The following is a 22,527-nucleotide window of genomic DNA, read 5'->3' on the forward strand; positions in this document are numbered from 1 at the left end:
CCGCCATGTGGGCTGTTTTCTTAGTAGAAATAAAAAGGATCCGCAGCATTTCATAGAACAAAATGATTATAACCATGCATGTCCTGCTGTTGAGTGTTTTCTATTAGTCTATTGGTCTTATTGTGAGGGAACCAACTAATGTGGGCGCGTTCACATCTAAAGTGGGAAGGTGATGGAAACAAAACGAGGTCAGGAGGCTAGGTTTCTTGAATTGAACACATCTATATTGGGGCATTGGTCAACACAAACACTCCAACATAATCAATGAAAATCTTCTTCTTCCCAGATTAAACAGAACACAATATGATTAGCTCTTTTTAAACTATTAACAAAAGTCACCGGATTGTCCACCGTCTTAATGGTCTTCATAGATAGCTCCTCTCTCTCGGTGACCATCTTCCAGAGTTAGTTCTTCCCCCCCTCCTGTTGGGTTCCATACTCTCTCTTATAGGAAGGAGAATATCTCATTTAGCAATGTCACTGTGCTCCAATGCCTCTGTTACCTTGTCTTCCCAGCCTTGTGGGTTACCATCCGTGAGCCCAGCTGCCCCTTCTGGTGGTCCTTCCACATACCTTCCCCCTCAGGACCGAACCGGAGGGTTTCGGGCGCCAGACGCCACCGTCTTGTCGCGTCGGCGACAGCGCGACATGCATTTCCACATGGCCTCGATCCGGCCCTGATGGATACATGCGAAAGAGAACGGTTGTATGTTAAGACAAAAACCATCTGGCTATTCTGTGTACTGTTTCTCATTACCAGCCATCCCACGTTGAGGGGCGCATGGTCCGTACTAATGCAACCTCCGACCAGTGGTAGTACCGCGAGATAATCGAGGGCCACTTAATGGCTAAGGCTCTTTCTCTAGTAGCATACCTCTGTTCCCGATCGCTGAGCTTCCTACTTATGAAGAGAATCGGCTTCGTCTGCTTCGCCTTACCCTGAGCATTAGTACGGCCCAGGCCCCGTATCCGAGGCGTCGACCTGCCACAATGACACTCTTCGTGAAGAAGTCCGGAGCCTGTAGGACGGAATCAGAACACAGGCCATTCGTTTTAGCAATTGAAAAGGCCTCTTCCGTCTCCGTCTTCCACCTTCTACCTGGTTTGGCCAAAGTTTTCTTGCATGAGGTTTGGTGAGAAGGGATTGGCAATGGTTGCATATCCCGGGATTAAAACGGGATAAATATCTCCGTTATCCTAAGAAAGCCCGACGCTAGACGTCGCGGCGGGCTCGCGGCCGTCCCGAGATTGCCACTGGTCTTCTCTGCCCGTGGGCGTATTTCCCATTCCCAACGGTGTACCCAAGTATATCCGCTTCGGGACCAGGCCCAGGCGCATTTATTTGGATGGCCGTCACCCTGTGGCTTCCAACTCACGAAACAGCACCGCCCGTAATCGCAGGAGGTGGACTATCCCAGTCCTCGCTGTGGATAACCACACTCGTCTATGTACGCCGCTGCATACTCTTTGATGGGGCGATAGAATGGCATCCATGAGGCGTTGGAAAGTTGCAGCCGGCACCATTGCCAGTCCGCAAGGGCGATCCTCACATACTGGGAAAAGCCCCTCTGGTGTGGCGAAGGCAGTCTCTTGGGGATCCTCCGGAGCCACCGGACACTTGCCAATTATCCCTTCGTCAAATCCAGGGTCTGAGTGATGAACTTGGCCTTCCTAAGCGCTCCCAAGAGTTCATCCACGCGGGCATGGGATACGCATCGAATTGTAAGAATTGGCATCACGGCCCTAAGTCGTTGCGAGTTCTCATACTACCATCGGATTTGGGACCAGGACTATGGGACTGGACCACTCCACTCATCGATGGCTCCGAATCACACCCTCCCTCAACATCTACCCTTACCTCGTCTTAGCCAGACTCGCGAGCCTCAGGATCCTTAAGGGTGGATATGCCACCTTCTTGCCGGGTCAGTGTGGATATGGTGGAAACAGGACAATCTGTTTTGTCCTGGAATGGAGAATATTCGCCGACAGTTCATAATCAGCTTGTCTAGCGTCTTGACTGCCCGGCAGGAGAGTTTACCACGGCGCACCTGTGCTATAGAGCCTCCCTCTTTTCCTTTTCCCTCCAGGGCCATCAAAAGCCACCTCCTCCTCTCTTCCATGTGACGGTCATTCAAACAGGTTTTACTTGATAACGTTGGACCTTCTTCCTTCTTATCAGGTTGCTTGATGAGGTTAAGTTTGACCGGGTGCAGACCCTTTTCATTACCTCGATATTGCCCCCACTGTTCCAAGAAGCGATTGTTCGGCCGTGGGCACGAGCACCTCACTTTCTCGGCCCACCCGGTAACTCACGGCGGTCGCAGAGACTTCATAGGCCCGGCCTTGGTCCTTATGTTGCCTTCTCCCATATGCTCCTTGACTATGGGCCACACTGCTACAGGCGTCTCCTCATTCAGGGTAATATGTTCTATGTGCTGGATCGAAAGAGGGCATGGTTGGGTCAATACCCAGGTCTCCTTGGCTAAAGAAATCGAGGATCCCCGACAGGGCTCTTGCCATAGAGCAAATTCAAACGGAGAAAATCTCAAGTGGATGCTTGGGACTTTCTCGCAGGCAAACATTACAGCTGTGGAGAGAAGATGTCACCAGTTTTTCCCGCATCGCGGAGAACACCACTCTTCTCAACATAGCTTTTATGCGTTCTTGTATCAAGCGTTCACACAAACCCAGATACTGTATTAAGAGAAAGGATGGAAAAATAATGACATTGCTCGATTCTGTTGAACCTGATACAACCCGACACAAGTCTTTCATCAACCGTTGGACATGAATGGGGTCCCTGATCAGTTAAGATCGTCTTGGGGAGGCCCACCCGAGAGAACATCATGAATAATTCCTTGGCAATTCCCTTTGACGACATGTTACGCAGGGGTATGGCCTCCGGGAACTTGGTAGCGTAATCTATGACCACTAGGATGTTACTCGTGTCCTCTGGCGGATTTTGGGAGGGGTTCTACGAGGTCCATAGCTATGCGTTCAAAGGGAGGTCTCTATGATGGAGAGGAATCAAAGGGTTACGTAGGTGTGGGCCGTGGGAGCTGTACGTTGACATTGATCACCCGTCCTACAAATACCTGGCCACATCCCGGGTACCCGGGGCCAATAGAATCTTCTGCATGATTCTGTCAATAGTCTTGTCTCGTGCCAGGTGTCCTCCTAGGACGTGGGAATGGGCTTAACTGTAGAAACTGTTTATCCCTGTATCGTCTAGGCAACATTAGTAATTCCTGGTTTTCCCCCCTTCGTCGTACGGACCCAGTATAAGAGACCCGCCTGATTGCAATAGTAAGGAAGAGGGGGCTCACCTATCCGTCGACGTTCCTCCCGTCGATCACCTTCACCTTCCTCATGGCCTCCCTTAGGTCTGGTGTCTCTATATCTGCGAGGTGCCGAACTGTCCCTTTAATTCCTCTGTGCAGATCAACCCTCGGTAGAGGGATTGGGAGGTTGTTCCCCATCCCCCTCAGGGGTGACCGATGAGAATCCCTTCCAGGTTCCTCCTCGGATGGAGCTTCAAATATATCCCTTAGCGGCCTGGTTGCTTTCTTCCTTCCCTCTGTTGTGTATAACCCTTCACAGGTGTTCTTCTCGGTGGTTTCTGGATAATCTGTTCGTAAACGTTGGGTCGCTATTTCTTCCTCTGCTGCAGAGGACGGAGGACGCAGCTACGTCTCCTGTAGGACTACTACTCGGGCTTTGGGTTTTCTCTTCTTTCCTGTCCCCCTTCTTCCCGTGCATAACGTCATCTGCCGAAGCTCCTTATATAGGGACAGTCTCTCCCGATCAATAATGGTACTTCAGCTGGGCACTTTCCCTGCCCTGACTGTACACCTTCCTTTTGGAGTGAGAATAGGTAGATTCACACGTGGGTATAGTGGGTGTCTCCATGGATACCGGATACGGCTACTTTATCTGGTAGCAGTGTTGCGGAGGTCACCAGCCGCTCCTCTACTAACGTAACCATATTTCCCGAGTCGAAATGGCTACCACATCTTGTCCTTCGACTCGAACTGGAATCTCTGGGGCTGGGGACTATTTCTGCTAACCAACAGTGTTGATCCTGCCCCCTCAAACCGAGATGTGTGGGGGTGGACCGTGATGAACTCTTGTGACCATTGGCTCGTCCTTGCTAGGACATTGTGGGGCATAATGGTCGGGAGACTGACATTTATAACACCGACCCTGCTGTGTGCGGGATGACTTCTCCCACCTCCGTAGGGGATTTGTACGTTTCGGGGTGGGAGCGCCGGGGTGTGTCGTGGTACGGGATTGGCAAGAATCCTTCCGTTCCTCCTTGTCACTTTTTTAACAACTCCCCTGTAGACCGATATTGTTTCCACCGCTGTGCTATGTCGTCGGCTGACAACGGGTTGGCTTGCCCCACAACCCTTTTTAAGTCACTGGGTAATTCCCTCAATATCTTGTCCACTACGAGAGTCTCTATCACCTGTCCTACTCCCTTCTCAGGTTCTAGCCACTGTTTCGTCAGTCGTATTAATGCAAAAGATTCTGGGCCGGACGGGTTGGTCAGCTGTATAGGTCCATTGATGGAACTTTACGCCCCTATCTCTGCAGTTCAGCTGGTACCGGGATAGGATCTCGGTTTTTAGTCGCCCATAGTCCGCAGCTTCGCGGGCATCCAAGTCAAAATAGGCTTCCTGAGCCACCCCGGTCAAAAGAGGGCTAATTGCGCTCGCCCATTCTGTGGGCGGCCCACTCTTCCAAGGTTTGGCCGTCCTTTCGAAGGCATGAGGAAGGCCTCCAATATCATCCTCCTTTGGAGTAGACGAGGGTAAGATGGGCGTGACAGCCGCTTCTGGCTTAACTCTAGGTTCTTCTCGCCGGCTCAGCTGTTTTGCAAGGAGTTCTATGGTTGTATTGCTGTGCCGTGATCAATTGTCTGTGTAGGGCGTTATCCATCGTTCTTGAATGGTTCCTCCGGGTCTACTGGAAGAATCTTTGAAGTTACTCACTTATCCTTGTGTACACTCGTCCACCTAATGCCACACTTCTCCACCAATGTGAGCGGACCAACTAGTGGGGTTCACTCTAAAGTGGGAAGTGGGAACAAACGAGTCAGGAGTAGTGTTTCTTGATTGAACACAATTCTATATTGAGGGCATTTGGTCAACACAAACACTCCAACATAATCAATGAAAATCTTCTTTCCAGATTAAACAGGAACACAATATGATTGTCTTTTAAACTATAACAAAAGTACCGGATTGTCACCGTCTTAATGGTTCTTTCATAGATAGCTCCCTCTTCTCGGGTGACCATCTTCCAGAGTTAGTTCTTTCCCCCCCTCCTGTTGGTTCCATTACTCTCTCTTATAGGGGAAGGAGAATATCTCATTAGCAGTGGTCAGCTGTGCTCAATTGCCTCTGGTACCTTGTCTCCCATGCCTTGTGGTCATCCGTGAGCCCAGCCTGCCCTCTGGTGGTTCCTTCCACATTATAAACAGGTCATCTCTATCAAACTATCTATCTTCTTCTTCATCTCTCTCCCTCCCTCTCTCTCTGTGTGTTTCTTATCTCCCTCCCTCTCTCCTGTGTGTTTCTGTCTCCCTCCCCCTCTTCTTCTCTATCATCCGTCTTCCCTCCCTCTCTCTCTGTGTGTTTATCTCCCTCTCTCTGTCTCTCGCTCTCTCTCTTTCCTCTCTGTGTTCTGTATCTCTCTCTCCTCTCTGTGTTCTCCTCTCTCTGTTCTCTGTATCTCTCTCTCTCTTCTTCGTGTCTCTGTATCTCTCTCTCTCTCTGCTTGTCTCTGTATCTCTTCTCCTCTCTGAGTGTCTCTGTATCTCTCTCTGGTGTGTTTCTGTATCTCTCTTCTCTCTCTATTGTCTCTGTATCTCTCTCTCTCTGTGTGTCTCTGTTCTCTCTCCTCTCTGTGTGGTCTGCTGTATCTCTCCCCTCCTCTTGCGTCTCTGTAATTCTCTCTTTCTCTCTATGTCTCTGTATCTCTCTCTCTCTCTGTGTCTCTGTATCTCTCCCTCTCTTTGTTGCGTCTCTGTATATCTCTCTCTTTCTGCTCTATGTCTTCGTATCTCTCTCTCTCTCTGTTGTTCTCTGTATCTCTCCCTCTCTGTGTGTCTCTGTATCTCTCCCTCTCTGTGTGTCTCTGTATCTCTCTCTCTGTGTGTCTCTGTATCTCTCTCTGTGTGTCTCTGTATCTCTCTCTCTTTCTATGTGTCTCTGTATCTCGCTCTCTCTGTGTGTCTCTGTGTGTCTCTCTCTGTGTGTCTCTGTGTGTGTCTCTCTCTGTGTCTCTGTATCTCTCTCTCCCTCCCTCCAGAATGTCTTCAACATGGTGGAGTTACAGAGGTCTCTGCAGCCCAGCCCAGCCCAGTCACTGAGATACAGCTACCCACAATGCATAATCTCCTACCCTCAGACGACCAAGCCACCGGACACCAAGAATGGGACCAAACCAAAAGGATCAAACGGACCCAAAAACGGCAGCACGGCGATCGCCCTGCGTCTGGCCCACCCTCCGTCCGGGTCGGCTACCCTCCCCTCTCCCCTCGCCATGCGGCGATCCCATAAGTCCCTGTCCTTCTCCAGTCAGGACCTGGCCCGCTACCTGTGTGAGGTCATAAGGGACACGGACCATCCCCTGGGGGACAACCCTGGCTACATGACCTCACCGCGTCTCCTGTCCAATAGGGGGCAGCATGGTGGTCTAGCCGTGCGCTCACTTAGCTCCCTCGGTGCTGGAGGTCAGGGGTCAGAGGTTAGGGTTCAGGGGAGTCAGGAGAGCCTGGAGCGTCAGAGAGCCCAGAGCCCACGGCTGGACAGGCTCAAAGCCCTGCGAGCTGTAGTCAGTGAGCTCAGAGTGGACGCTGCTGTAGACTCTGCTGCCACCAAGAGCACAGAGGGACAGATGGACACAAAGTGAAGGAGAGGGAGGCCAGGGGGCCCAACTGTGAGAAGAGAGCATAAGACTGGAGTTGTGACATTTTGAAATCGATTGATCCAAAGATGGTGTTGGGGAAAAAAACAAATGAGAACAAATATTTAAGAAATGTACATTTCTGATTTGTAATCCCTTTGTAAAGTATTCTATGGGTGGATTGTGGCAAAAATGTGATGCATCTCTGATGTGACATATTTTACAACCAATCTGGAAAAGCAGCACCATTTTCTTGGCAATGCCCTGTCTATACCCCACAAAATGTTTACATACCCTACATTACTCATCTCATATGTATATACTGTACTCGATACCATCTACTGCATCTTGCCTATGCCATCACTCATTCATATATCTTTATGTACATATTCTTTATCCCTTTACACTTGTGTGTATAAGGTAGTAGTTGTGGAATTGTTAGGTTAGATTACTCGTTGGTTATTACTGCATTGTCGGAACTAGAAGCACAAGCATTTCGCTACGCTCACATTAACATCTGCTAACCATGTATATGTGTGACAAATAAAATRTGATTTGATTTGATTTGAAATATATGTAAAAGAAGGCAAAAGTAATCTCGATTTTAAATAGGGTTCCTTTTTTGTTGTTGATAATTATCGTAATATAATTTCTGTGAGAAAAAAGTAATATTTTGTTTGTTTTGTTTTGATTCAATGCCTTTTAAATAAATGAAAATCTTTGATAAAGAAATCAGAAAAACATTTAGAAATTGATGTCTATATAGCCTCGTTATTTTTATTTTATTGTTACATTTTAAATCTTTTTTTAACTTTAGTTTATTTAGTAAATATTTTCTTAAAACTGTATTGTTGGTTAAGGGCTTGTAAATAAGCATTTCACGGTAAGGTCTACTACACCTGTTGTATTCAGGGCATGTGAAAAATACAATTTGATTTGATTTGATGTTTGAACTTGAAGATGCTATTTATATTTGTCTGGCTCCAAGACTTATGGGTCTATACATGTTTCAACACAAGGCCATTATGTGTGACATCACTGTCATGGATAAGCACGTGTTACATGTCTAGACGGCACATGGATAAGCATGTGTTACATGTCTAGATGGCACACAGTAATTATATTTCTATAAAAGCAGCACTGCTTCCTTCCCCTATGAAAGCTCCAATTTCACTGCCATTTAACTGAAGTCACGCAGTGCAATTAAGTATTGAAGAGGTCAGTCTGCGGGAGCTACATATTCTTTAAGTACATGTCGGAGAACTCCAAAAGGGTCAGCAAGGTTTGGGTACAGGATATGAATGATTCATTCTGGAGCAGGAATTAACTGATCATCATCATCATATTTAAATGTCTGTTGCTAACTGCTCGAGTCACACGTTGGACATTGGAGTCATTTTAAAATGAAGCAACGTTGTGTGGTGGACGTATGTTCTCTTGTTTCTTACGTTGTCCATCTTGAGTTGGATGCTATGCTACCTTTTTGTAGCATTTTTTACAACTTTTTCAACTGAATTTCAGAGTTCTAACCAGGTCAACAGCACCTGTGTGCGCACATGGTTGATGAGGAGCTTGAGAGACAATACTCAGGGGAGTGAAGTAGTCATGGTTAGGATATTGGTACATACTGGTCCTGGTTCTCAACCCACACACTTTCCAGTCTAGACAAGTGGGTTTTAATTGCATATAATATTTAGGTGCTATTATGAATCAGTAAATAAGAGGTAGTGCACTGACATACTTAACTTGCTGAGAAATAGAGGCATGCATTTACCCAATTTAGCTTTTGATAAAGAAAATGGGTTGGTAAAAATCTGAAACAAAAAATGCATCACAAAAATGAACCTCAAAAATAGCAATGGCTTATTATCACTAACATAAGCCTTGCTACTCCAACACATTGGAATCTGTATTTCTGTACCAAGCAGTCTTCTGTCTTGATCTCAGTCTTGTATATACCTATTACCACATCCCCATCTAGTGGTAACGTCCTAGAATTGCATTTCCTCATGATTTTTTTTTTCTCCATACACATAGCTCTCCAATTGAACACTACAGGGCAGTGCTAGTCCATAAACTAGACAGCTGGGTCAGGAAAGAGCTTGGAACAGGAACAAAATACATGTTTCCCGAAATGTTTAAGTTATGCATGTACAGAAAGAAATGGCTACACAAAAGCATATTTTTTAATTTAAAGCCATCTTATCAGATCCAAATTGTTTCATTCAAAATGTTTATGTCAACACCAATTGGTGGTGTTCCATACTCTAGGCCTCTAGATGCATGCCAGGATGTCTCTTAAAACAGTTCAATTGATCCATCAGAAAGGGGCAATATCTTGGTCTCTCAAGTGATGCAGCGAAACTATCAAGCTAATGAGATCTCAGTGAAGAATGGATAGGGAGAAGAGAGAGATGTGCGAGAGGGGAAGTGGGGAGGTAGGGTATGGGGGCGGCTGCTTGATGTGAAAGCTGGAGATTGTTGGAATGAGGAGTGACAGAACCAGAGTACTAACCCCAGCCAGTCAGTCAATCATCACTCCCACAGACGGTGTGCCCCCTACTCACCCCTGTGTCATCACACTGCGTGTGTGTCTGTGTCTGTTTGTGTGTGTGTGTGTGTGTGTGTGTTTGTGTGTGCGCCTGCATGTTTGTGCCTGCAAATGTTTACATATATCCCCAGGCTATGGATCCAGGGATGGGACATTATGGAGGACCCCTCTGTCAGTCGTGCCAAAAAGTGGGATGCGTGTCAGCTCCACAAACGGACTCATCCTCCTGCCCACCATCCCGGCTGCAAGTGCGGGACATGTCTTCTGACAGATCGACACAGCGACACAACAACACAGTGACATCACAGCGGACAAACAGAACACGAGCAGTCAGGTGGGATGTGAGGGGGTCACAGACAAGAGACGGGAGGGTGAGTGAAAGCCCTCTGATGTCAACACAGCTGGAGATATTGTGCTACACAGCTATRGCTGCACCTTACTGACATCCCTTTGTTCCCATAGGACAAGCCCATTATCAACAAGTTTTTACAAAATACAATTTGTGAATGCTGGGTAACATATAATGAGACATAATAATTTAGGGTGTTTTCTTTGTATGGAATGTATAAGAGGACAGACAGAGGTAATCTATAGAGATTGTAATTCTTAATTTTTATACTGTACCTCTGTGTAATTCTGGACTACGTCTACAGATGGCAGTCTAATCCACATCTGAGGAGTGTCACACCACTGGTCTGTGCTCACCTCAATGTCCTCAATTTTCTTTAATCTCCAATACTTTACCTGTGTGGTTCAGCTCTAACATTCACTCTGCTCTGCAATGTTGTACCAACGATATCAGAATGTTGTAGAAATGTTGTCTGTGTTGTCTGTAGAAATGTGCTGTCTACCGTTGGAGTTATTGGGATTGTCTAATGACACAAACCTGATTGATTCTAGAAGAAAGGTTGTATTGATTACATCTCCTAGCCGTGAATAATCCATGAGTTAGCATTCACCTCTGTTGTAAACCACCTCTGGATTTCCCCACCATTCTCAAGAGTTTAGCATTGTCTCCTTTTCCAACGCTTCTTGATTCCTCCAGATTCCTTCATTACTATGAAAGTGGTGCAGTCTAAGTGCCATGTCTCTGTCTATCTGTCTGTGAGAATGTGAGAGACTCTGTTGTCAAGTTTCATAAGAACACATTGGCATCGAATGTGAGACAGTCTGTTGTCTCATGTAACTTACCATTTGGTGGATACGCAGCACAGCCAACGGTCATGGAAGAAGAGGAGGGAGGAAAGGAGAGGAYGAGAGGAGGAGAGGACAGGCAGTTGGGCCTGACAGATGGGCTTAGTGTGTGAATCATTGACAGGGTCATGCTAACGGATGCTGTGCCCATCAACAACTCAAAGCCCCCGTGATGAATTACTGCAGACAAACAATGCTGACTGAGCAAATGTGATTTTAACAAAGTCAGGCTAAATATTACAGCTTCATTGGAAGAAGACTGAGGGAGCGAGAGAGAAAGACAACGGTGGTACTGATCTCACCTGTTCTTAGTTGGTAGAGTCTAACTTGTGGTGCAAATTATTCATTTTGTAAAAAACAAAACAGGAAGGAGTGTGTATGTGTGTGCGAGGGGCATTAGAGAGGGCATTATTCATTCATATCTAATGAAATAGAATGAAACATCGCAATCCTAATTCTGTTCCTAAAAAGAGAGGTAGAAAGCCCCTTCTACTAAATCTCTCTTCACGCTTCCTGACCTTTGTCTCTCCTTGTTCCTCATCCTTCAGAGTGTTCTGCACGGTGTTTCCTCTCTCTTCATTACAAGCCAGTGCTACACCACGTTCAGGGATAAACAATGGCTCTGGCCCTACAGGGATCAATGCCAATTCACTCAGAGTGAGTGTCTCATTCCTTCAAGAGATGACTTGGATAAATGACATGGTCCATATGTCTCAGCAGCATCCTCTCTCCAGACTACTACTGAGGGAGCCCTGCCCAGACTACAAGCCTGCCTGCAGCCTCTTTTGTTTCAACATCAAGAGGGAGTTACATGGTGACATAACACAATCACACAGACATTAGCTAAAGTCCCAATAATATGTCTATGGCAAACTCCAGTCTTGTATTTCATTGATATTACAAGTTGCGAAAAAATTATTAATTGTGCATTTTTAAGCAATGTCTCTATGTGGATGCTTTATGAATCTCACTGAACGTCTGTGTGCTGTGTGCTGTGTGCTGGCCCTTCCGTGTCCCAGGTGTTTTCTCACCTGTCAGAAACAGCCGGCTGCAGACAGGGATGGCATGACCGGTGGGCCGGGGGCTGTGGAGGACCGGTCAGCAGCGTCAAGTGTTACAGACATGCAGACAGACAGACAGACATGTGGAAGGGATCTCCCAGTAACAGYCTGTCAGAGTATGTCTGTCTGTCAGCCCACCTCATCTGACGACAGGGGGCCACCTCTGCATTAATGCAAAAACTTGTTTAAGTATTCAACATTATTTACTGTATTTACTTGTATTTATTCAGGGGAGCCCAAATGAGACCATTCTCTCATTTGCACTGGTCTGTGCTCACCTCACTGTAGAAACTATTACACTCAACTGAACGACTTGATTAGTGTAGTGTTAGCTAGCTACATAGTTGTCTTTGCTGTCTTCGTATCCAAGATAATTGTGTAGTTTAGAGTGTGTAGTTTTAGAGTGATTATCTTAATTTACCGAGGTTAGCTAGCCAGCTATTTGTCGTCCTTAACGTAGGAGACACTGCTAGCTAGCCAACAGCTAGCCAACGTCTACCGAATAGAACTTCCGCACTCAACAACCCGGTCGCATTCCGCTTCGCTCCACAGGTAGTATCACATTTTCATTTCATTTCATTACAGTACAACGCTTTATTGTTATCTAGCTAGCACATAGCTAGCTACATAGCGTCCTTGTATCAAAGATAATGTGTAGTCAGAAGCATTTTCTAGGTTAGCTAGCCAGCATTGTCGTTCTTTAACGCAACGTAACTAATTCAACACTCTAGCTAGCCAGCTAGCCCCCGAATAGCAGCACTGTAGAAACTATTACACTCAACGGAACGACTTGATTATTAGTGTCAACAAGCACCACGCCAGCAGCACAAGTCAACACGCAGCACTTCCAGCTAGCCTACTTCACAGTAACTGTATCATTTTAATCATTTAGTCAATAAGATTTTGCTACGTAAGCTTAAACTTTCTGAACATTCGAGAACGTGTAGTCCACTTGTCATTCCAATCTCCTTCATTACGTAGCCTCTCTGTAGCCTGTCAACTATGTCTGTCTATCCCTGTTCTCTCCTCTCTGCAGCAGACCATACAAACGCTCCAACACCCGCCTGCCGCGCCACCCTAATCTGGTGTCCCAGCGCGCACGACCCACGTGGAGTTCCAGGTCTCCGTATCCTCGCTGGAAACTCGATCTGCGGCCAAACAAGCAGAGTTCATCTCAGCCTATTCCTCCCTTCCAGTCCCTCGACTTCTTGCACGACGAAACATGGATCACCACAGATAACACTGCTACTCCTACTGCTCTCTCTCGTCCGCCCACGTGTTCTCGCACCCCCGAGAGCTTCTTCAGCGTGTTCACCGGATCCTTCATCCTCCCAAGTGTCATTCTCTCTTTCTCCCCTTACCCATCTGTCTATCGCCTCCTTTTGAATTCCATGCTGTCACAGTTTACCAGCCCTTTCAAGCTTAACATCCTTCATTTATCGCCCCTCAGGTTCCTCGGGAGTTCATCAATGAGCTGATCCTTGATAAGCTCCTTCCTGAGGACGGCTCACCTCTCACAGTTCTGGGCGACTTTAAACTCCCCACGTCTACCTTTGACTCATCCTCTCGCCTCCTTCTTTCCACTCTCTCTCCTCTTTTGACCTCACCCTTCTCACCTCCCCCCCTACTCCAAAGGCAGGCAAATGACGCTCACCTCATCTTTACTAATGCTGTCTTCCACTAAACCGTCATTGCAACTCCCCTCCAAGGCTCCACCACTACCTTGTATCCTTTTCCCTCTCGCTCTCATCCAAAACACCCACAACTGCCCCTACTCGGATGTATCCGCCGTCCCAACCTTCGCTCTCTCTCCCCCGCTACTCTCTCCTCTTCCACCTATCATCTCTTCCCTCTGCTCAAACCTTCTCCAACCTATCTCCTGATTCTGCCTCCTCAACCCTCCTCCCTCCCTTTCTGCATCCTTTACTCTCTCGTCCCCTACCTCCAGCCGGCTCCTCCCCCTCCCCTCCGTGCTCGACGACTCATTGCGAGCTCACAGAAACAGGGCCTCCGGGCAGCACGAAAATGAGAAAAACTGCCTCCCTGCGGACCTGCATCCCTTCACTCCCTCCTCTCTACATTTTCTTCGTCTCTGCTGCTAAAGCCACTTTCTACCACTCTAAATTCCAAGCATCTGCCTCTAACCCTAAGAGCTCTTTCCACCTTCTCCTCCCTCCTGAATCCTCCTCCCCCCCCCCCCTCCTCCCTCTCTGCAGATGACTCTTCAACCATTTGAAAAAAGGTCGACGACATCCGATCCTCGGTGCTAAGTCAAACGACACCCTGTTCTGCTCACACTGCCCTACCCTGTGCTCTGACCTCTTCTCCCCTCTCTCCCAGATGAAATTCTCGCGTCGTTACGGCGGCCGCCCAACAACTCCCGCTTGACCCTATCCCCTCCTCTCTTCTTCCAGACCATTCCGAGACCTCTCCCTTACCTCACCTCGCTCATCAACTCATCCCTGACGCTGGCTACGTCCCTTCCGTCTTCAAGAGAGCGAGAGTTCACCCTTCTGAAAAAAACCTACACTCGATCCCTCCGATGTCAACAACTACAACCAGATATCCCTCTTCTTTTCTCTCCAAAACTCCTGAACCGTGCCGTCCTGGCCAGCTCTCCCGCTATCTCTCTCAGAATGACCTTCTTTATCCAAATCAGTCAGGTTTCAAGACTAGTCATTCAACTGAGACTGCTCTTCTCTGTATCACGAGGCGCTCCGCACTGCTAAAGCTAACTCTCTCTCCTCTGCTCTCATCCTTCTAGACCTTATCGGCTGCCTTCGATACTGTTGAACCATCAATCCTCCTCCACCCTCTCCGAGTTGGGCATCTCCGGCGCGCGCCCACGCTTGAGTTCGTCCTACCTGACAGGTCCTCACCAGGTGGCGGCAAAATCTGTCTCCTCACCACGTGCTCTCACCACTGGTGTCCCCCAGGGCTCTTTCTAGCCCTCTCCTATCTCGCTATACACCAAGTCACTTGGCTCTGTCATAACCACATGTCTCTCCTATCATTGCTAGCAGACGACACACAACTAATCTTCTCCTTTCCCCCTTCTGATGACCAGGTGGGCGATCGCATCTCTGCATGTCTGGCAGACATATCAGTTGGGGAGACGATCACTACCTCAAGCTGAACCTCGGCAAGACGGAGCTGCTCTTCCTCCCGGGAAGGACTGCCCATTCCATGATCTCGCCATCACGGTGACAACTCCATGTGTCCTCCTCCCAGAGCGCTAAGAACCTTGGCGTGATCCTGGACAACACCCTGTCGTTCTCAACTAACATCAAGCGTGCCCGTTCCTGTAGGTTCATGCTCTACCAACATCCGCAGAGTACGACCCTGCCTCACACAGGAAGCGCGCAGGTCCTAATCCAGGACTTGTCATCTCCCGTCTGATTACTGCAACTCGCTGTTGGCTGGGCTCCCTGCCTGTGCCATTAAACCCCTAAAACTCATCCAAACGCCCAGCCCTCTGGTGTTCAACCTTCCCAAGTTCTCTCACGTCACCCCGCTCCTCCGCTCTCTCCACTGGCTTCCAGTTGAAGCTCGCATCCGCTACAAGACCATGGTGCTGCCTTACGGAGCTTGAGGGGAACGGACCCAGTACCTCCAGGCTTGATCAGGCCCTACACCCAAACAAGGCACTGTTCATCCACCTCTGCCTGCTCGCCTCCCTACCACTGAGGAAGTACAGCCCGCTCAGCCCAGTCAAAAACTGTTCCGCTGCTCTGGCCCCCCAATGTGAAACAACTCCCTCACGACGCCAGGACAGCGGAGTCAATCACCACCTTCCGGAACACCTGAAACCCCACCTCTTTAAGGAATACATAGGATAGGAATAAAGTAATCCTCTCACCCCCCTCCCCCCCCTTAAAAGATTTAGATGCACTATTGTAAAGTGGCTGTTCCACTGGATGTCATAAGGTGAATGCACCAATTTGTAAGTCGCTCTGGATAAGAGCGTCTGCTAAATGACTTAAATGTAAATGTAAATGTAATGCAATGGTGCCCTGAGGACAAAAACACAACAACAAAAATATAAAAAACTAAAAGACAGTTATAAATTACATGAGGTTATTACAACAAGTTATAATAATCAATTGAAACAATTGCACACTTCAGTGAACTCATTTAACAGAGTTTTAAACTGCCCTATTGGCACCAGGGAATCAGGGTGTAATTTAACTCCAATTCAGTCCATCATTTCAATTCTTTCAACATGAGATAAAATGGMTGTCACTGTCATCATGTTACATGTTACACGTATTGTTTCAAACATAGCTATGTACCTTTTAAGGTCATTTGTCTGTCTAGTTATCCCAACACAACCCCCCTGCACCCACATCACTTCATGTGACATTTTGAGTTCCACAGGAGATGTATGTTGCCAATTGTAATGCTGGCAGGGTCACAMACTGCAGTATGAACTGTTGGAGGAAGGGACACAGAGAGAAAACAATATCCAATCAGATCAATACAGGACACAGATCTACAGAGATAGGTCATTGGCTGCTGTCAATCCATTGTGTTTGTCATGTGGTCATTATCTGCCCTTTACTGTGTGTCTCCACGCTGGACAAACAAGCAGGGTGGGTGAGGTTGGAGATTTGTAAACACAACCTTCACCAAAGTGACTCAGTTCAATCAAAGCTACATAACATACTCTTAGAAAACAAGTAGCTACCTAGAATCATAAAAAAGGTCCCTGGCTGTCCCTGTAGGTGAACCCTTTCTGGTTCCAAGTAGAATCTTAACACCAAGGGTTCTTTGTGAATTCTTTGTTGGTTAAAATGCTCAAACTGCAAGCGAAAGTATTCTACCCTAAACCAAGAAAGGTTTTGTCTACCTACAGGAACAACAATCAAATCAAATCAAATTGTATTGGTCACATACACATGGTTAGCAGATTGTTAATGCGAGTGTAGCGAAATGCGAGTGTAGCGAAATGGTTGCGCTTCTAGTTRCGACAGTGCAGTAATATCTAACAAGTAATCTAACAAATTCACAACGACTACCTAATACACACACAATGTATGGGGATGGAATAAAAATATGCACATATAAATATATGGATGCGTGATTGACGTGCGGCATAGGCAAGATGCAATAGATGGTATAAAAAATAAAACAGCATATACATATGAGATGGGTAATGTAGGATATGTAAACATTATAAAAGTGACATTATTTAAAGTGACTAGTGATACTTTCATTAAATCCATTTATTYAAGTGGCCAGTGATTTGAGTCTGTATGTTGGAAGCAGCCTCTCTATGTTAGTGATGGCTGTTTAACAGTCTGATGGTCTTGAGATAGAAGCTGTTTTTCAGTCTCTCGGTCACAGCTTTGATACACCTGTACTGACCTCGCCTTTTGGAAGATAGCGGGGTGAACAGGCAGTGGATCGGGTGGTTGTTGTTCTTGATGATCTTTTTGGCCTTCCTGTGACATCGGGTGCTGTAAGTGTCCTGGAGGGCAGGTAGTTTGCCAATGGTGATGCGTTGTGCAGACCTCACTACCCTCTGGAGAGCCTTGCGGTTGAGGGTGGTGCAGTTGCCGTACCAGGCGGTGACACAGCCCGACAGGATGCTCTCGATTGTGCATCTGTAAAAGTTTGTGAGGGTTTTAGGTGACATGTCAAATTTCTTCAGCCTCCTGAGCTGTTGCGCCTTCTTCAACACACTGTCTGTGTGGGTGTGATGTGTACGCCGAGGAACTTAAAACTTTCCATCTTCTCCACTACTGTCCGTCGATGTGGATGGGGGGGTGCTGCCTCTGCTGTTTCCTGAAGTCCACGATCATTTCCTTTGTTTTGTTGACGTTGAGTGAGAGGTTGTTTTCCTGACACCACACTCTGAGGGCCCTCACCTCCTCCCTGCAGGATGTCTCGTTGTTGTTGGTAATCAAGCCTAACACTGTAATGTCGTCTGCAAACGTGATGATTGACTTGGAGGCGTGCATGGCTATGTAATTATGGGTGAACAGGGAGTACAGGAGAGGGCTGAGAATGCACCCTTGTGGGGCCCCAGTGTTGAGGATCAGCGGGGTGGATATGTTGTTTCCTACCTTCACCAACTGGGGTGGCCCGTCAGAAAGGTTTGTAGGCCTCCTTGATCGCACACGCTTTTTCAGTTCTGCCCACAAATTTTCTTTGTGATGGCCACTCAAATACCTTGACTTTGCTGTCCTTAAGCCATTTTGCCACAACTTTGGAAGTATGCTTGGGGTCATTGTCCATTTGGAAGAACCATTTGCGACCTAGCTTTAACTTCCTGACTGATGTCTTGAGATGTTGCTTCAATATATCCACATAATTTTCCATCCTCATGAAGCTATCTATTTTGTGAAGTACACCAGTCCCTCCTGCAGCAAGGCACCCCAACAACATAATGCTGCCACACCCGTGCTTCACGGCTGGGATGGTGTTCTTCGGCTTGCAAGCCTCCCCCTTTTTCCTCCAAACATAACAACGGTCATTATGGTCAAACAGTTCTATTTTTGTTTCATCAGACCAGAGGATATTTCTCCTAAAAAGTACGATCTTTGTCCCCATGTGCAGTTGCAAACCGTAGTCTGGCTTTTTTATGGCGGTTTTGGAGCAGTGGCTTCTTCCTTGCTGAGCTGCCTTTCAGGTTATGTCGATATAGGACTTATTTTACTATGGATATAGATACTTTTGTACCTGTTTCCTCCAGCATCTTCACAAGGACCTTTGCTGTTGTTCTGGGTTTGATTTGCACCTTTCGCACCAACATACGTTAATCTCTAGGAGACAGAACGCGTCTCCTTCCTGAGCGGCATGATGGCTGCGTGGTCCCATGGTGTTTATACTTGCGTACTATTGTTTATACAGATGAACGTAGTACCTTCAGGCATTTGGAAATTGCTCCCAATGATGAACCAGACTTGTGGAGGTCTACAATTTGTTTTCTGAGGTCTTGGCAGATTTCTTTTGATTTTCCCATGATGTCAAGCAAATAGGAACTGAGTTTGAAGGTAGGCCTTGAAATACATCCACAAGGAACACCTCCTATTGACTCAGATGATGTCAATTAGCCTATCAGAAGCTTCTAAAGCCATGTCATAATTTTCTGGAATTCTTCACGCTGTTTAAAGGCACAGTCAACTTAGATTAAATGCGATGGTTCGCGCTTTCAGTTTTGCGCAAATGCTGCCATCAATCCACGGTTTCTGGTTAGGGAAGGTTTTAATAGTCACAGTGGGTAKAACATCTCCAATGCACTTCCTAATAAACTCACGAGTCAGGGTATACGTCAATGTTATTGTCTGAGGCTACCCAGAACATATCCCAGTCCACGTGATCGAAGCAATCTTGAAGCGTGGAATCCGATTGGTCAGACCAGCATTGGATAGACCTAAGCACGGGCGCTTAATGTTTAAGTTTCTGCCTATAGGAGGGGAGCAAAAAGATGGGAGTCATGGTCAGATTTGCCAAACGGAGGGCGGGGGAGGGCCTTGTATGCATTGCGGAAGTTAGAGTAGCAGTGGTCCAGTGTTTTGCTCGAGTGGGTACTACAATCAATGTCCTGGTAGAATTTAGGTAGCCTTGTTCTCAAATTAGCTTTGTTAAAATCCGCAGCTACAATAAATGCAGCCTCAAGATATATGGTTTCCAGTTTACATAGAGTCCAGTGAAGTTTTTTCAGGGCTGTCGAGGTATCTGCTTGGGGGGGATATAACCGGCTGTGACTATAATCGAAGAGAATTCTCTTGGGAGATAATACGGTCGGCATTTGATTGTGAAGAATTCTAGGTCAGGTGAACAGAAGGACTTGAGTTCCTGTATGTTGTTATGATTACACCATGAGTCATCAATCATGAGGCATACACCCCCGCCCTTCTTCTTACCAGAGAGATGTTTGTTTCTGTCGGTGCAAAGCATGAAGAAACCCGGTGGCTGTACCGACTCTGACAACATATCCCGGGTGAGCCATGTTTCCGTGAAACAGAGAATGTTACAATCTCGGATGTCTCTCTGGAAGGCAACTCGTGCCCTAATTTCATCCACCTTGTGGTCTAGAGACTGGACATTGGCGAATAATATGCTGCGGTGGATGGTGTGCTCGCCTTCTAAGTCAGGAGAGCTGTCCGTCTGCCTCTCCTGCGGCGACGACATTGTTTTGGGTCGACCTCTGGGATTAGATCCAATGTCCAGGGTGGAGGTCCAAACAAAGGATCTGCTTCGAGAAATTCGTATTCCTGGTCGTAATGTTGGTAAGTTGACGTTGCTCTTATATCTAATAGTTCTTCCCGGCTGTCTGTAATAACACTTAAGATTTTCTGGGCTAACAATGTAAGAAATAATACATAAAAACAAATTACTGCATAGTRTCCTAAGGACTTGAAGCGAGACGACCATCTCTGTCGGCACCATCTTGCTATCTGTAACTGAAGATCCCTTCATAGTTCTAGGTAGTACCTTTTTTTCAAAGAGGGTAGCATTATAAAAATAATCCCCTTAGAAGAAGATACTGTACTTTCACAAAGAGACACATACATTACAGTGCAGACCAGGCAGCATGATGTAGTAAACATAGGCACTGCATAGACACTGCTGTGGCAGGACTGATTGAACACCAGCCTGTAAGCTAATGTCTGTGTTAAAGCCCAGTGATGTATGCCAATGTTGTGGAGGCCTATCGTCTGCTCAGCTCTAACTAGAGAGGTTTGTGAGGTACCGGAGAGATGGAACATGACAACAGAATATGCAAAAACAAAAAAATACTTTGCTGCAGTATTTTCATGAATATATTCATTATGGAATGAGGTCATTATGCTTTTGTTGTTGTGGAAAGTACACATTCATCATAAATCCACCCAAGAACAAGTCTGTTGTCCTGCTTTACAGCATGACCTTGGGTGTAGCTTTTACAAAGTTAACAATTATATAAACATGGACACACACACACACACACACACACACACACACACACACACACACACACACACACACACACACACACACACACATCACTACATTTGTCAAAAAATTTGAGACAAGGCAAAATGTTTTCTATTTTCCCCCCTGTCGGAAGTTCATCAGTGCTGTAACATCATTAGAATATCACCCAGATATATGAGCCTGTAATCAAACATTTTATGCTAATTGTATTTGTTTATGAGCAAATGAACGTCAGGGATGCAAAACAAATGATGCTGTGAGTGCACACTGCACACAACATGATGGGATTCCTGAAGAATTCATTAGTTGTTTACAGGTAATTAGAGGTTATAATTAAGGTGATTAGTGTGCATGACGCAGACACGCACACATACATACACACACGCATGCATGAAGGCACAAACGTACGCACACACACACAKAKACACACACACACACTAAATCAAAGGATCTAATTCTCCCCTGTACTTCCCTCCCTGGGTTTCTCAGTGTCATTATGGAAAGTGCTGACATAGTTGTCTGTTATAAACCAAGCATTGGATGTAGAGAGTTTGGGAACACGTTATTTTAAGGGTTCATAATAAACCTTTTATAAGGCATTTATAAGGCAATTACAAACCGTTTGCTCACCATTTATGAATTATTACTATTATATACAGTGGGGAGAACAAGTATTTGATACACTGCCGATTTTGCAGGTTTTCCTACTTACAAAGCATGTAGAGGTCTGTAATTTTTTATCATAGGTACACTTCAACTGTGAGAGACGGAATCTAAAACAAAAATCCAGAAAATCATTGTATGATTTTTAAGTAATTAATTTGCATTTTATTGCATGACATAAGTATTTGATCACCTACCAACCAGTAAGAATTCCGGCTCTCACAGACCTGTTGTTTTTCTTTAAGAAGCCCTCCTGTTCTCCACTCATTACCTGTATTAACTGCACCTGTTTGAACTCGTACACTGTATAAAAGACACCTGTCCACACACTCAATCAAACAGACTCCAACCTCTCCACAATGGCCAAGACCAGAGAGCTGTGTAAGGACATCAGGGATAAATTGTAGACCTGTACAGGCTGGGATGGGCTACAGGACAATAGCCAAGCAGCTTGGTGAGAAGGCAACAACTGTTGGCACAATTATTAGAAAATGAAGAAGTTCAAGATGACGGTCAATCACCCTCGTCTGGGCTCCATGCAAGATCTCACCTCGTGGGCATCAATGATCATGAGGAATGTGAGGGATCACCCAGAACTACACGGCAGGACCTGGTCAATGACCTGAAGAGAGCTGGGACCACAGTCTCAAAGAAACCATTAGTAACACACTACGCCGTCATGGATTAAAATCCGCAGCGCACGCAAGGTCCCCTGCTCAAGCCAGCGCATGTCCAGGCCCTCTGAAGTTTGCCAATGACCATCTGGATGATCCAGAGGAGGAATGGGAGAAGTCATGTGGTCTGATGAGACAAAAATAGAGCTTTTTGCTCTAAACTCCACTCGCGTGTTTGGAGGAATAGAAGGATGAGTCAACCCCAAGAAACCATCCCAACCGTGAAGCATGAGGTGGAAACATCATTCTTTGGGGATGCTTTTCTGCAAAGGGGACAGGACGACTGCACCGTATTTAGGGAGGATGGATGGGGCCATGTATCGCGAGATCTTGACCAACAACCTCCTTCCCTCAGTAAGAGCATTGAAGATGGGTCGTGGCTGGGTCTTCCAGCATGACAACGACTGAAACACACAGCCAGGGCAACTAAGGAGTGGCTCCGTAAGAAGCATCTCAAGGTCCTGGAGTGGCCTAGCCAGTCTCCAGACCTGAACCCAATAGAAAATCTTTGGAGGGAGCCGAAAGTCCGTATGCCCAGCGACAGCCC

At 46.5% G+C, this 22,527-nt stretch overlaps 1 pseudogene; it reads left to right on the forward strand.

The window, feature by feature from the left end:
- LOC111960997 (neural-cadherin-like) overlaps positions 1-7,596 on the forward strand; it is a 140,038-nt pseudogene extending 132,442 nt beyond the window's left edge.
- Positions 7,597-22,527: the final 14,931 nt, after the last annotated feature.

The sequence above is a fragment of the Salvelinus sp. IW2-2015 genome, linkage group LG4q.1:29 (assembly GCF_002910315.2).
Source record: "Salvelinus sp. IW2-2015 linkage group LG4q.1:29, ASM291031v2, whole genome shotgun sequence".
NCBI lineage: Eukaryota > Metazoa > Chordata > Actinopteri > Salmoniformes > Salmonidae > Salvelinus > Salvelinus sp. IW2-2015.